The 16967-nt window shown below is 41.3% G+C and overlaps 1 protein-coding gene across 2 annotated transcripts in view; it reads left to right on the forward strand.

The window, feature by feature from the left end:
• Window positions 1-16967, forward strand: part of mdga2a (MAM domain containing glycosylphosphatidylinositol anchor 2a) — a 1048869-nt gene that overhangs the window by 334245 nt on the left and 697657 nt on the right. The window lies entirely within an intron of this gene.

Here is a 16967-nt window from a genome sequence, read left to right on the forward strand (position 1 = left end):
AAGGGAACTCGAGGTAAAGGAGCCATTAGGAGGTAGTGACTATAATATGACAAGTTTTAATCTACAATTTGAGAGGGAGAAGGGAAAATTGGAAGTGTCAGTATTACAGTTGAACAAAAGGGACTATGGAGCCATGAGGGAGGAGCTGGCCAAAGTTGACTGGAAAGATACCCTAGCAGGGATGACAGTGGAACAACAATGGCAGGTATTTCTGGGAATAATATAGAAGGTGCAGGATCAGTTCATTCCAAAGAGGAAGAAAGATTCTAAGGGGAGTAAGGGGCGACCATGGCTGACAAGGGAAGTCAAGGACAGTATAAAAATAAAAGAAAAGAAGTATAACTTAGCAAAGATGAGCAGGAAGCCAGAGAATTGGGAAACTTTTAAAGAGCAACAGAAGATGACTAAAAAGGCAATTCAGGGAGAAAAGATGAGGTACGAAGGTAAGCTAGCCAAGAATATAAAGGAATATAGTAAAAGCTTCTTTAGGTATGTGAAGAGGAAGACATTAGTTCAGACCAAATTTGGGCCCTTGAAGATAGAAACAGGTGAATTTATTATGGGGAACAAAGAAATGCAGACAAGTTGAACAGATACTTTGGATCTATCTTCACTAGGAAAGACACAAACAATCTCCCAGATGTAATAGTGGCCAGAGGACCTAGAATAACAGAGGAACTGAAGGAAATTCACATTAGGCAGAAAATGGTGTTGGGTAAACTGATGGGATTGAAGGCTGATAAATCCCCAGGGCCTGATGGTCTGCATCCCAGGGTACTTAAGGAGGTGGCTCTAGAAATTGTGGGCGCATTGGTAATCATTTTCCAATGTTCTATAGATTCAGGATCAGTTTCTGTGGATTAGAGGGTCGCTGAAGTTATCCCGCTTTTTAAGAAAGGAGGGAGAGAGAAAACAGGGAATTATAGACCAGTTAGCCTGACATCAGTGGTGGGGAAGATGCTGGAGTCAATTATAAAAGATGAAATCGCAGCACATTTGGATAGCAGTAACAAGATCGGTCTGAGCCAGCATGGATTTACGAAGGGGAAATCGTGTTTGACTAATCTTCTGGAATTTTTTGAGGATGTACTATGAAAATGGACAAGGGAGAGCCAGTGGATGTAGTGTACTTGGTCTTTCAGAATGCCTTTGATAAGGTCCCACATAGGAGATTAGTGGGCAAAATTGGAGCAGATGGTATTGGGGGTAGGGTACTGACATGGATAGAAAATTGGTTGGCAGACAGGAAACAAAGAGTAGGGATTAACAGGTCCCTTTCAGAATGCAGGGACCTAATTCGACTAGTGGAGTACCGCAAGGCTCACTGCTGGGAACGCAGCTGTTTACAATATATATTAATGATTTAGATGAAGGGATTAAAAGCAACAGTAGCAAATTTGCAGATGACACAAACCTGGGTGGCAGTGTGAAATGTGAGGAGGATGTTATGAGAATGCAGGGTGACTTGGACAGGCTGGGTGAGTGGGCAGATGCATGGCAGATGCAGTTTAATGTGGATAAATGTGAGGTTATCCACTTTGGTGGTAAGAACGGGAAGGCAGATTATTGTCTAAACGGAGTCAAGTTAGGAAAAGGGGAAGCACAACGAGATCTAGGTGTTCTTGTTCATCAGTCACTGAAAGTAAGCATGCAAGTACAGCAGGCAGTGAAGAAAGCTAATGGCATGCTGGCCTTCATAACAAGGGGAATTGAGTATAAGTGCAAAGAGGTCCTTCTGCAGCTGTACAGGGCCCTGGTGAGACCACACCTGGAGTACTGTGTGCAGTTTTGGTCTCCAAATTTGAGGAAGGACATTCTTGCTATTGAGGGAGTGCAGCGTAGGTTCACGAGGTTAATTCCTGGGATGGCGGGACTGTCATATGTTGAAAGGTTGGAGTGACTGGGGTTTTATACACTGGAATTTAGAAGGATGAGAGGGGATCTGATTGAAACATATAAGATTATTAAGGGACTGGACACGCTAGAGGCAGGAAACATGTTCCCGATGTTGGGGGAGTCCAGAGCCAGAGGCCACAGTTTAAGAATAAGGGGTAGGCCATTTAGAATGGAGTTGAGGAAAAACTTTTTCACCCAGAAAGTTGTAGATCAGTGGATTACTCTGCCTCAGAAAGCAGTGGAGGCCAGTTCTCTGGATGCTTTCAAGAAAGAGTTAGATAGAGCTCTTATAGATAGTGGAGTCAAGGGATATGGGGAGAAGGCAAGAACGAGGTACTGATTGTGGATGATCTGCCATGATCACAGTGAATGGCGGTGCTGGCTCAAAGGGCCGAATGGCCTACTCCTGCACCTATTGTCTATTGAATGCAAATATAGAATAATATATTTCTTAAAGATTAGTACAACACATCCCCATTGCCACTTGGAGATTTTACACACAGAATTCGGAAGGAGGCCATTCAGCCCACATGTCTGGTATTCTACACATTCCTCTGACCTGAGCTCATTGCTCTCTCCTTTTGTATCTTTACTTACATCAATTTCTATCTCAGCACATCTGCGTTCAGTCATTTCATGTCCTGTAAATGTTTAATCTATCTGTATCAACCATTATACACATCAGGAAGATCCACATTTTCACTACCAAAGCTAAGAGATTCCTCTTAAGTTCACTCTTTGATCAATTAGTGATTTTTATGCCCATCTGTTTTAGACTTGACTAATTTTATCTTCTTCAGACATTGGCTGACTCACAGGTTATCAGATGCATTCTTCCATTTTATTGGAATATCTTTCTTTCCTGTTTGTGGTATCATCTTTTGCTTTTTGTTTTATTCCTGAGATGGAAATAAATCTGAGATATCACTCAGCAAGTCGTTTCAGCCTGTAGAAATCCCCAGTAAAGCACTTACTGGGGGTGGGGGTGGGGGCGGTGGAGTGGATTACAGCCATAGAATTTTGAGGTATATGTGTGATTGTTTCTGTTCTGTGCATACAGTATAACTTTGTTGTTACAAGACAAGAAAATCTAGAATCTTGACTTCATTTTTTTATGGAAGGTGATAAAGAAAGCTCTATTGTTTGAGAGGAAAAGTGTTAGTCACACCAATTTAAAAGCATTTAATTCGCCAGATTTAAAAAGTGAACAGGGCCTGTCGGGACTTTCTGCAGAGTTTGAGATCATATGGATAATTAGGCACGTGGCAAGGACAAATAAAGAGGAGTTAGATTTAAGCAGAGTGACCATAGTGTGAGTAGGCCTGAGTTAAAGTGGGGAGCTAAGGCTTTGGCTCAAGAGAATCTGGTGAGAAGAGGTGGAGACTAAAGTAAATTCTTTTCTTTTCCTTCCCTCCCTTCTTCCCTCTCACCCTCCCTTCCTTCCTTCATTTTGCACAGTTAGGGCATTGCAGATGGCAGTCAGGACAGTGAAGTGCTCCTCTTGTGAGATGTGGGAAGGTAGGGAGACCTTCAGGATCTATGGTCCACATGGGGACCAATGACATAGATAGGAATCGGGATGAGATCCTGAGGAAGGAATAGAGGGAGTTAGGAAAGAAGTGAAAAAGCAGGACCTCAAGGGTGGTAATCTCGGGATTGCTGCCTGTGCCACGAGACAGAGGGGGTAGGAACAGGAAGTTATGGCAGACGAATGTGTGGCTGAAGAGTTGGTGCAAGGGGCAGGGGTTCAGATTTCGGAATCATTGGGATCTCTTCTGGGGAAGGTCTGATCTGTACAAAAAGGACGGGCTGCACCTGAATTGGAAAAGGACCAATATCTTGGTGGGCAGGTTTGCTAGAGCTGTTGGGGAGGGTTTAAACTAGTTTGGCAGGGGGGTGGGAATCAGAATGTCAGTGCAGAGAAAGGGTAGAAGGACAAAGGCATGATGCTATGTGTTCTGAGTTGGTGAGGAAGGACAGGCAGGGGACAAATTATAAACGTAGCCAGTTAAAGGGGTTGAAATGTGTCTATTTCAACGCTAGGAGTATTAGGAATAAAGGGGATGAACTTAAGAGCATGGATCAGAATGTGGAACTACGATGTGGCCATTACTGAAACTTGGCTGGAGGAAGGGCAGGATTGGCTGATGCAGGTACCGGGGTTTAGGTGTTTTAAAAGGGATAGGATGGGAGGTAGAAAGGGGGTGTGGGGGGAGTAGCATTACTGGTCAGGGATAGTATAACGGCTATAGAAAGGGAGGACGCTGTAGAGGGAGTGTCCACTGAGCCGGTGTGGGTGGAAGTCAGAAATAGAAAGGGATCAATCACTGTGCTGAGAGTGGTCTATAGGCCCCTAAATAGCCCTCGGGACACCGAGGAGCAGATAAGCAGGCAGATTTTAGAATGGTGCAGGAAACACAGCGTTGTAGTTATGGGTGATTTTAACTTCCCTCATATTGACTGGCACCTCCTGACTGCAAGGGGGATAGATGGGGCTGAAATTGTCAGGAGTGTTCAAGAAGGATTCCTGACACAGTATGTGGACTGGCCGACGAGAGGAGAGGCCATACTGGATCTAGTTCTGGGTAATGAACCTGGTCAGGTGGCAGACCTCTTGGTAGGGGAGCATTTTAGTGAGAGTGACCACAACTCCCTTAGCTTCAGCATAGATATGGAAAAGGATAAAAGCAGGCAAAATAGGAAAGTGCTTAACTGGGGAAGGGCTAACTATGAAGGGATGAGGCAGGAACTAGCGAGAGTAAATTGGAAACAGATGTTCAAGGGTGAAAGCACAGAAGTAACGTGGAAGAAGTTTAGGGGCCACTTGTGCAGGGTTCAGGGTAGGTTTGTCCCACTGAGACAAGAAAAAAATGGTAGGAAGAGGGAACTGTGGCTGACGAAACATGTGAGGCAACTCCTCAAGAGGAAGAAGGAAGCATATATTAGATATAAGAAGCATGAAGCAGGAGGGGCTCATGAGAAATAAAGGGTAGCCAGGAAGGAGCTTAAGAAAGGACTTAGGAGAGCTTGAGGGGAACACGAGAAGGCCTTGGCTTGTAGGATTAAGGAGAACCCCAAGGCATTCTATGCGTATGTGAAGAACAGAAGGATGACAAGAATGAAGGTGGGGCTGCTAAAGGATAAAGAAGGCAACATGTGCCTGGAGGTGGAGGAGGTTGGGGAGGTCCTAAATGAATACTTTGCTTCAGTATTCACAAGTGAAAAGGACCTTGGTCAGGGTGAGGTCGAAATAGAACAGGCCTGTGTACTGGACAATGTGGAGATTAAGGAAGAAGAAGTGTTGGCCCTTGTTAAAAACATCAAGATTGATAAGTCCCCAGGGCTAGATGTGATATACACCAGGTTCCTGTGGGAAGTGAGAGAAGAAATCGCTGGAGCAGTAGCCATGATCTTTGAATCTTCTTTGGCTGCAGGGGAGGTGCCGGAGGATTGGAGAATGGCAAATGTAGTTCCCTTGTTTAAAAAAGGTAATAGGGAAAATCCTGGGAACTATAGAGTGGTGAGTCTTACGTCGGTGGTCTGCAAACTGTTGGAAAGGATTCTTAAGGATAGGATCTATGAGCATTTGGAGAAGTACAGTCTACTCAAGGATAGTCAACATGGCTTTGTGAAGGGAAGGTCATGCCTCACGAGCCTAACTGAGTTTTTTGAAGAGGTAACAAAAGAAATTGATGAGGGTAGGGTGGTAGATGTGGTCTACATGGAGTTTAGCAAGGCATTTGACAAGGCCTCCCATGAGAGACTCATCCAGAAAGTCATGAGGCATGGGATCTGTGGAACCTTGGCTGTTTGGTAAAAAATTGGCTTACAAGAAGAAAACAGAGGGTAGTAATGGAAGGGAAGTATTCTGCCTGGATGTTGGTGACTAGTGGTCCACAAGGATCTGTCCTGGGACCCCTGCTCTTTGTGATTTTATAATTGACCTGGATGAAGATGCGGAAGGATGGGTAAGTAAGTTTGCGAATGACACAAAGATTAGAGGAGTTGTGGATGGAGCTGTAGTTTGTTGAAGGTTACAAGAGGATATAGACAGGATGCAGAGTTGGGCAGAGAAGTGGCAGATGGAGTTCAATCCGGATAAGTGTGAGGTGATGCATTTTGGAAGGTCAAACCAGAAGGCTGAGTACAGGGTTAATGGTCGGTTACTTAAGAGTGTGGATGAACAGAGGGACCTTGGAGTTCAAATCCATACATCCCTCAAGGTCGTTGCACAGGTTGATAGGATAGTTAAGAAGGCCTATGGGATGCTAGGCTTGATTAATAGGGGGATTGAGTTCGAGAGTAGGGAGATCATGTTGCAACTCTACAAGTCTCTGGTGAGATCACACAGAGTATTGTGTTCAGTTCTGGTCACCTCATTATAGGAAGGATGTGGAAGTTATGGAGAGGGTGCAGAGGAGATTTACCAGGATGTTGCCTGGATTGGAAAACAAGTCTTATGAGGCAAGGTTAGCAGAGCTGGGACTTTTCTCTTTGGTGCATAGAAAGATGAGAGGGGACTTAATAGAGGTCTACAAGATTATGAGAGGCATAGATAGGGTGAATAGCCGGTACCTGTTTCTCAGGGCACGAATAGGTTTAATACTTTTTATTAGGAATATATGGGTCGGCACAACATTGAGGGCCAAAGGGCCTGTACTGTACTGTAGTATTCTGGTGTCTAGTGTATAGTTCTAATGACAACTATACCTTACTTCAGGTAGTGCATTCGGCTGCAGCTTCTTACAGACCATGTTAGGAAACTGGATCTGAATGACATTTGTATTATTCAGAAGATGCAAAGGTTGATTAATAGGAGATACAGGGAGGTAGTTATACCTACGTTGCAGTGCACAGGTAACTGGGTGACCATCAGGAGAGGGAAAGGGGATAGACAAAAGTGAACTGTTTCCTTTAAATGATTCTGTTTCTATATATGATAATACTCCTTTCAAAGTCACAGATTCCTTTAGATATTTAGGTGTTATAATCAATAAAAAATATAAGGATCTTTATAAAGCTAATTTTGTTCTCTTGGTAGATTCTATGAAGTATTTATTTAGTAGATGGAACCCACTTACATGTTCACTTGTTGGTTGCATCCATTATAGTCAAAATGATGATTTTACCAAAATTTTTATATTTGTCAGAATATCCCTGTTTTTCTGACTAAGGAGTCTTTTGATCGGATTGATTCTATTATTTTATCTTTTATTTGGAATAATAAAAGACCACGAATTAGTAAATGTCACTTACAAAAGTTCAAAAAGGATGGAGGTCTTCCTTTGCCTAATTTAAGAATGTATTACTGGGCTGTTCATATGTGATACATGTCCTTTTGGTTACATTGGGTTGATAAGAATGATCGGCCAATTTGGGTAGATTTGGAACTGAAAGCTGTGAAACAGTTTTTTTAAACCTCGTTATTGGGAGCTGCTTTACCTATACAATTAGCTAAAGTTGCTAATTTAAATTTATACCCTGTGATTAAGCATTCTTTACAAACTTGGCTCCAGTTCCGTAATTTTTTTAATCTTAAAAAATTTAAACTTTATTAGTTTTATTTATCAAAATTACTTCTTTAAGCCTTCTTTGAGTGATCCAATTTTTTTACTTTGGAAAAATAAAGGTATTAATTCTTTTTTGGATTTATTTAAAGCAGATAGACTGATGTCTTTTGAACAATTAGTTGATAAATATTCTCTTTCATACTCATACTTTTTACAATACATTCAAGTTAGACATTTCTTACAAAAATATTTAAGTAATTTTCCTTACATATTGGATGCCGACCTGTTAGATACTATTACGAGTATGAACCCTTTGATGAAGGGTTCTGTTGGAAGAATTTATAATATACTATTACAATGGGATAAGCATCCCTTATTTAAGATTAAACAAGATTAGGAAAAGGAACTTAATTTGACTTTTATGAAGGAGGACTGGACGCGGATTTTGAAGTTGGTTAACTCTTCTTCGATCTGTGCTAGTCATTCACTGATTCAATTTAAAATTGTACATCGTTACTATTTGACGACGGAGAGATTGTCTAAAATGTTTCCTAATGTTGATAGTTATTGCGATAGATGTAAAGCTGACACAGCTACACTGACACACATGTTTTGGTCCTGTTCTATACTGGAACAGTTCTGACGTCAGTTTTTTCTACAATTTCTAAAGCACTTAAAATTAATTTACAACCTAACAAATTAACTGTGCTTTCCGTGGTATCTCTTTGTCTGACCAACATGTTATTGCATTTGTTACATTGATAGCTAGGAGGGCCATTTTGTTGAAATGGAAGGATACATCGGCTCCCATTTTGTCACAATGGTTCTCTCAAGTGATGCTGTGTCTTAGTTTGGAGAAAATTAGAAGTCGAACCTTTGAACCTATGTTTGATTTTGAGAAAAGATGGGGTTCATTTGCTCGTTATTATCATTTGAGTTAACTGATGGATTCCTCACGATCCAATTGTAAATTTTTGGTATATTTTTGTTCTTGCTGGCGGTTTGATGTTTATCTTTAGAAGCTTTTTGTATGACACATGGCTCTGGGGTTGAACACCTAATGGATTTTTTTTCTCACTTTTTCTTGCTTAGTAGGGGTTTTTTTCTCTTTTTTTTGTCACCAAAATTTTTTCAATCTTTAAAACAATGTTTTTTTTCTTGAGGCATTGTAAGTGTTGCCTACTTCGATGTACTCTTGTTAATTTTGGATAATTAATAATAAAAAGATTTGAAAAAGGAAGAAAGACAACCAGTTGCAGGATACCTCTGTGACTGTTCTCAATAACAAGTATGTTGTTTTGGATTCAAACTGGCAAAGGAAAGCCACAGCAGTCAGGTCCCTGGCACTGAGTCCAGTGCTGTGACTCAGAAGTGAAGGAGGGAAAAGAGGCGAATTTTAATGATAGGGGATTCATTGGTTAGGGAACAGGCAGGAGGTTCTGTAGATGAGAATGAGATTCCTGCATGATATGCTTCCCGCCCTCCCCCCACCTTCTTTATAGGGCCTCTGCCCCTTCCCTCTACAGTCCTGATGAAGGGTTCTGGCCCGAAACTTTGACTGATCATTTCCACGGATGCTGCCTGACCCGCTGAGTTCCTCCAGCGTGTTGTGAGTGTTGCTTTGACCCCAGCATCTGCAGATTATTTTGTGTTGCTTCCCAGGTGCCCAGGTTAGACACATCCCAGATAGCCTTCTTAAGGGACAGAGCAGCAACAGTTTTTTGGTCCATATTGGTGCCAATGACATAGGTAGGAAAGTTAATACAATTCTTCAAAGTGAGTTCAAGGAGTTAAGTGCAAATTTAAGGACAGGATCTCCAGAATAGTGATCTCATGCCACATGCTAATGAGGCTAGAAAAAGGAAGAAAATATAGTTCAACATGTGGCTAAGGAGATGATGTAGGGGAGAGTACTTTTGATTCTTGGATCATTGGGTTCTCATCTAAGCCTGGTGGGACCTGTACAAATGGGACAGTTTGCATCTGAACTGGAGGGGGACCAATACCCTTGCAGAGCTGCTCTGGAGGGTGTAAGCTAGAGTCGCAGACAGATGGGAACCTTAGTGCCAGGGCAGCTTGTGGAGGGGTTGTGGGGGAAGTAGATGTTAAGCCTCCATACAAAGACAGGAAATGAAAAGTTGAGTATGGTTGGAATAACATTCTGAATTGCTTCTATTTCAGGTAAGGCAGATGAGCTTAGAGCAAGGATGGACACGTTGAATGATGGCATTGTAGCCATGAGTGAGGTTTGGTTGCAGGAGGGGCAGGACTGGCCGTCTCAGGTTCTGGGGTTTTGTTGTTTTAGACATGGTAGAGGAGGAGGGATTAAAGGGGGAGGCGTAGCGTTACTAGTCAGGAAAATTTCACTTCTTGTCGGCTTTTTCATTTGAGGTCATTGCAAGAAAACACTAGAAGAAAAATCAAAAGGGCTAAAGGAAGACAAGGTTGCTCTGGCAGACAAAGTGAACAAGAATCAGAAGGGCTTTGACAGATATGTTATGAGCAAAAGAATAACAATAGGCAAAATCTGAAATGATAATACTGAGGAATTTAAAGTTGCTGTCCTTGTCAGGGTCAATGGAAGCAGGCTTGGTGAAACTGGAACTAGAGGTCACAAGTTAAGGGTGAAAGGTGAAATATTTAATGGAAACCTGGGGTGGGGAGGAGATGTTTCTTTACTCAGAGGGTGGTACAAGTGTGGACAAGCTGCCAGCAGATGTCGTTGAAGGTTTGATTGTAACACTTTAAGAGAAGTCTGGATAAGTACATGGATGTGAATGGTATGGAGGACCATGGTCCAGGTGTGGGTCAAGGGACTAGGCAGCATAACAGTTCAGCATGAACTAGATGGGCTGAAGGGTCTGTTTATGTGCCGTAGTGCTCTATGGCTCCATGATTCTAGTTTATAATTTCTAAAGACATATTTCTTGGTGCAGCTCAATCCCCTGCTCCTCCCACTAGCTTTGAAAGATTATCTGTGGGAGAATAACATATTTAATGAGGCAATACAAAAATTTACAAGTTTCCTGTAATAGAGTTGCAGTTCTCCTGCCCTGTTTTGTTAAGTTTATAAGCAGGAGATAGCGTGATACACTGTAGATTCACTAGTCACAAACCTATATCACGAGTGCCCAAGATGGCACATACAAAAATTTTGTTAGGACGTGGCATGCAGTGTTACCCCTTGAGTTATTAAACCCCACATATAAATAAAGAGATGCATTAAGATTATCTCCACTGCCAACTGAAAGAGCAAGTGATCTTTTACAACCCGAGAACAGTGAGTTGTCACAAGAAATATTTCACAGAGGCTTGGTGCTAGCTGGACGATATCGTAGACCTGGTGCATATATCAGTATTTGGATAGTAAACAGTTTGGCAAGGTAGCATTGGTTTCTCTCTGCTTATATATTTTCTTTGTCATTTGTGAGTAAACACTGGATATTCACTGATAATAACAGTAAGTACTGGACGTAGTTTAACGCCTCCATGATTCCTCATGTGAGTTATTGTTTTCAGTGATGAACTTGCTCAAGCCAAATTATAGGATTAGACTTGCTGATGAAACTAATGCTACATGCAGAGTTCTCAAAACAACCAAATACAAGCTGGATATAAAATATTTGTCAGCAACAAAAGTCCCACTGAGAGTCAGGTGTGTTTATTTTCGTTTCCTTAATGTTTTATGAATATGCACCAAAGCTTATAATTTTATATTCAGATTACTTAAGCTATAAGTGAGTTACAATAACAAACTGTTTAAAAACTTTTTTTTCAATTGTATTTTTAAAAGATTAATGTCAATGATTTTTGAACAGGTTTTATAAAATGTTTTATTTTATTTTATCTCTGTTAAATTTTTATTAATAGCAAAACAAAAATTATACATGAAAAATCATCCTTCCGAAAAGACTGATTCGCTTCCTTAAAGTTCATTATTATTATTACTAATTCATTAATCAATGATAATAAATAATGGCATGAGAGGTTTTTTTTGGAAGATTATTTCCAGTTTGAGCAAACACTCTCAAAAAGGTTCATCTTTTCTGCACTAGGACATGACCTGGGCTATAGTTTTATTGAGAGAGCTGAGAATGTTAGATGGCAACTGTTTATAACAGGGATTAACTGGAGGATTGATTTAACCTCTCTTGGTCTGGCAAAGGATCTTCACTCAAAGTAAAAGCTAATTCTCCATTCCCAAGCTGCTATAGATTGATCTTTTCCACCATTTATTTTACGCCACCTGTCCACTACCACATCAATTCAAGCAATAACATTTCTTCAATGTACTTTGCAAATAAAATCTCTGTGCTCATTTAAAATTTACAGTGGATGCACACAAAAGGTTTTCTGTGCAAAAGAAAGTGAGCTGGAGGATCTCAACAGGTTAGGCAGCATCTGGGGAAGGAAATGAACACAGGGCAATTTGAGTTGAGTCCCTTCGTCTGGACTGTAAGAAGGGAGGGAGTACAAAGGGATGAGAGGGATGGCAAGGATAAGAGCTGACAGGTAATAAGTGAATCCACATGAGGAGAGGTTGATGGGCAATGGTGCCAGGTGGGGGCAGGACGGGGGAGGATACCAATAGGAGCTGGGAGGTATTATGTGAAGGCAACAAAGGTTTTCTTGAATTACCTTATGTATGAACATATTTTTGACATGATTTCGATAGAATACAAGAATTGCTTGAGATGAAAGTGACATAACTTTTTCTTTAGAAAATTTTGTTCTGATTCTCATCAATTGAGAATAATAACTTAATATTCATTAATAGTGTTTTCTAGAAAAAGCTTCTCTGGTGCTGAAAACTCAGACACTGAATATGAACAGCAGCCAGAGGCACTGGAATGTAGGGTGTCGTAATGAATTACCATCAATATTCAAAGCAGAGTAGTAAATAATCGGAGATAATGAGACAACAGTTGTTTATGCATACTGCAAATCTATTAACAGACTGGTGAAAGGCCTGCCTTATCCTGCAGGCTCAAAAATGTTAGTACAAATATTTCAAGATTTATCTGGTAAATCTTACCAGGAAGGAAATATGCCTGGAAAATATTGCATAGATTTGTTAACCACATTGTTAAAACTTGGGAGCCATGGTTAGTGCAACCTTATTTAGGATGTTCCAGGGTTTGGAGTTCAATCCTGGTGCTATTCTGTAAGGTGACTCTGTACGTCCTCCCCATGAAATGAATGCATAAGTTTCCCCCCAGTGCTCTGGTTTCCTCCCACAGTCTAAAGGCATACCAGGTAAGTTAATTGGTCCATGTAGAATTGTCCCATGATTAGGTTAGGGTTAATTGTGGTTGTGGAGTTGTCGTGGCGGTGTGGCTCGAGGAGGTAGAAGGGCCTACTCTACGTGGTATTACTAAATAAACAAATAAACATGAGAAAGATGTTTTACTGATTACTCAACAGACTTCACCATTGGCAAAATAATGACTGAAGTAGTGGAAAGAACAAATTGTGATTTGGATTTTTGTCTTGAGCCAAATTACATAGCTCCCAAATTACAACGGGAGGTTGAAAATACATGCCAAAAGGGAAATGTTACAATCGTTATGGTAGATTGGGGAAATCAGGTTGGTATTGTATCCCAAGAGGGGGGGCTTTCTAGAATGCCTATGCGATGGTTTTTTAGAGCAGCTCATGGTTGAGCCCACTAGGGAAATCAACTACTCTGGATTTGGTGTGATGAACCGGAATTAATTAGAGAGCTTAAGGTAAAAGAACCCTGAGGGAATATTAGTGATCATAATATGATAGAATTCGCCCTGCAATCTGAGAAGCATAAGCTAAAGTCAGATGTATCAGTATCAGGGTGGAGTAAAGGGAATTATAGAGGCATGAGAGAGCAGCTGGCCAAAATTGATTGGAGAAGAACACTGGCAGGGATGACAGCAGAGCAGCAATTGCTGAAATTTCTGGAAGAAATTCAAACGTGAAGGATATATATTGTACATCCCAAAGAGGAAGAGGTATTCTAAATGCAAGCGGCACAGCCATGACTCACAAGAGAAGTCAAAGCCCCATGAATGCCAATGAGAGGGCATATAATACAGCAAAGATTAGTGGAATTGGGAAGCTTCTTAAAACCAACAGAAAGCAACTAAAAATATCATTAAGAAGGAAAAGATGGAATACGAAGTTAAGCCAATCAATAATATTAAAGTGGATGCCAAAAATTTCTTCAGATACATAAAGTCTAAAAGAGAGGCTAGTGTGGATATTGGACCACTGAAAAATGAGGTTTGAAACAAGGAAATGATGAATGAATAAATAAATATTCTGTATCAGTCCTCACTGTGGAAGACATAAGCAGTATGCCAGAAGTTTGAGAGTGTCAGGAGGCAGAATTGTGTGAAGTTGCAATTATTAGGGAGAAAGTTCTTGAGCAACTGAAAGAATGAAAGGTAAATAATTCACCTGGACCAGATGGTGTACACCCCAGAGTTCTGAAAGAGATGTCTGAAGAGGTTGTGGAGGCATGAGTAATGATCTTTCAAGGATCAATTGATTCTGGCATGGTTCTGCAGGACTATTGTAAATATCACTCCACTCTTCAAGAAAAGAGAAAGACAGAAGAAAGGAAAATATATGTCAGTTAGTCTGACCTCAGTGGTTGGGAATATGTCGGAGACAATTTTTAAGTATGTGGTCTTGAGGTATATGGAGGCACATGATAAAATAGGTCATAGACAGCGTGATTTCCACAAGGGAAAATCTGGCCTGACAAATCTGCTGTAATTCTTTAAGGAAATAACAAACAGGATAGGCCAAGGAGAACCAGCGGATGTTGTGTACAGTACTTGGAATTTCAGAAGGCCTTTGGCAAGGTGCCACACATGAGTCTGCTTAACAAATGAAGAGTCCATGGTATTACAGGAAAGATACTAACATGGATAAAGTAGTGGCTGATTGGCAAGGGGCAAAGAGTGGGAATAAAAGGAGCCTTTTCTGGTTGGCTGCCAAGGACTAGAGGTGTTCCACAGGAATCTGTGTTGTGACCACTTTTTTACGTTATATGTCAATTACTTGGATGATGGAATTGATGGCTTTGTGACAAAGGTTGTGGACAGGTGGAGGGGCAGGTAGTTTTCAGGCTACAGAAAGGCTATAGAAAGACTTAGATTATGAGAATAGGCAAATAAGTGGCAGATGGAACACAGTGTTGGGAAGTGTATGGTCATGTACTTTGGTAGAAGAAATAGAAGGGCAAACTATTTTCTAAATGGAGAGAAAATTCAAAAATCAGAGGTGCAAAGGGACTTGAGAGTCCTTGTGTAGGATTCCCTTATGGGTACTTTGTAGGTTGAGTCTGTGGTGAGGAAGGCAATTGCAATGTTAACATTCCTTTCAGGAGCATATAAAAGCAAACATGTAATGTTGTCACTTTATAAAGCATTGCTGAGGCCTCACTTGGAGTATTGTGAGCAGTTTTGGGCCCTTATCTTAGAATGGATGTGCTGACATTGGGGAGAGTTCAAGGGAGGTTCACGAAAATGATTACTGGATTGAAAGGCTTGTTATATGAAGAATGTTTGGCTCTAGGCCTGTATTCACTGGAATTCAGAAGAATGAGGATGACCACATTGTATTTTATTGAATGTTGAAAAGCCACGATAGAGTGGATATGGAGAAGATGTTTCCTATGGTAGGAGATGTTTCTTAAGGTAGGAGAATCTAAGACCAGATGACACGGAATAGAGGGGTGTCCTTTTAGAATGGAGATGAAGAGGAGCTGCTTTAGTCAGAAAGTGGTGAATCTGTGAATTCATTGCTGCAGGCATCCATAGAGGCCAAGTCGTTGGTATTACTTAAGAGAGAGGTTGATAGACTCTTGATTAGTCAGGGCATGAAAGGATATGGGGAGAAGGCAGGAGGTTGGGGCTAAGAGGGAAAATGGATCAGCCATGGTGAAATGGTGAAGAAGACTCGATGGACCAAATGCCTTAAATCTGCTCCTATATCTTATGGTCTGCTGGTCTTACAGGTTGTTATCTCTTCTTTTGTCTTCACTTGGGAGAATTAATGGACCCTACTTCAACAAAGTTTTTGAAATGAGAATTCCACGCAATTACCGCTACTCTAGTAAAGACACTTTTTCTTGCTTTCCCTTAAATTCTCCTAAATTTGCCTCCACTTGTTTGTTTTGATTGGGCAGCCAATTAAATCCATCCCTCATTAGAACCATAGAACCATAGAACCATAGAAACTACAGCACAGAAACAGGCCCTTTGGCCCTTCTTGGCTGTGCCGAACCATTTTCTGCCTAGTCCCACTGACCTGCACACGGACCATATCCCTCCTTACACCTCCCATCCATGTATCTGTCCAATTTATTCTTAAATGTTAAAAAAGAACCCGCATTTACCACCTCGTCTGGCAGCTCATTCCATACTCCCACCACTCTCTGTGTGAAGAAGCCCCCCCTAATGTTCCCCTTAAACTTTTCCCCCCTCACCCTTAAGCCATGTCCTCTGGTTTTTTTCTCCCCTTGCCTCAGTGGAAAAAGCCTGCTTGCATTCACTCTATCTATACCCATCATAATTTTATATACCTCTATCAAATCTCCCCTCATTCTTCTACGCTCCAGGGAATAAAGTCCTAACCTATTCAACCTTTCTCTGTAACTGAGTTTCTCAAGTCCCGGCAACATCCTTGTAAACCTTCTCTGCACTCTTTCAACCTTATTTATATCCTTCCTGTAATTTGGTGACCAAAACCGAACACAATACTCCAGATTCGGCCTCACCAATGCCTTATACAACCTCATCATAACATTCCCGCTCTTATACTCAATACTTCGATTAATAAAGGCCAATGTGCCAAAAGCTCTCTTTACGACCCTATCTACCTGTGACGCCACTTTTAGGGAATTTTGTATCTGTATTCCCAGATCTCTCTGTTCCACTGCACTCCTCAGTGCCTTACCATTAACCCTGTATGTTCTACGTTGATTTGTCCTTCCAATGTGCAATACCTCACACTTGTCAGTATTAAACTCCATCTGCCATTTTTCAGCCCATTTTTCCAGCTGGTCCAAGTCCCTCTGCAGGCTCTGAAAACCTTCCTCACTGTCTACTACACCTCCAATCTTTGTATCATCAGCAAACTTGCTGATCCAATTTACCACATTATCATCCAGATCATTGATATAGATGACAAATAACAATGGACCCAGCACTGATCCCTGTGGCACACCACTAGTCACAGGCCTCCACTCAGAGAAGCAATTCTCTACCACCACTCTCTGGCTTCTTCCATCGAGCCAATGTCTAATCCAATTTACCACCTCTCCATGTATACCTAGCGACTGAATTTTCCTAACTAACCTCCCATGTGGGACCTTGTCAAAGGCCTTACTGAAGTCCATGTAGACAATATCCACTGCCTTCCCTTCATCCACTTTCCTGGTAACCTCCTCGAAAAACTCCCAACAGATTGGTCAAACATGACCTACCACGCACAAAGCCATGTTGACTCTCCCTAATAAGCCCCTGTCTATCCAAATGCTTCTAGATTCTGTCTCTTAGTACTCCCTCCAATAACTTA

Source organism: Mobula hypostoma, chromosome 1 (assembly GCF_963921235.1).
Source record: "Mobula hypostoma chromosome 1, sMobHyp1.1, whole genome shotgun sequence".
NCBI classification, from domain to species: Eukaryota; Metazoa; Chordata; class Chondrichthyes; order Myliobatiformes; family Myliobatidae; genus Mobula; species Mobula hypostoma.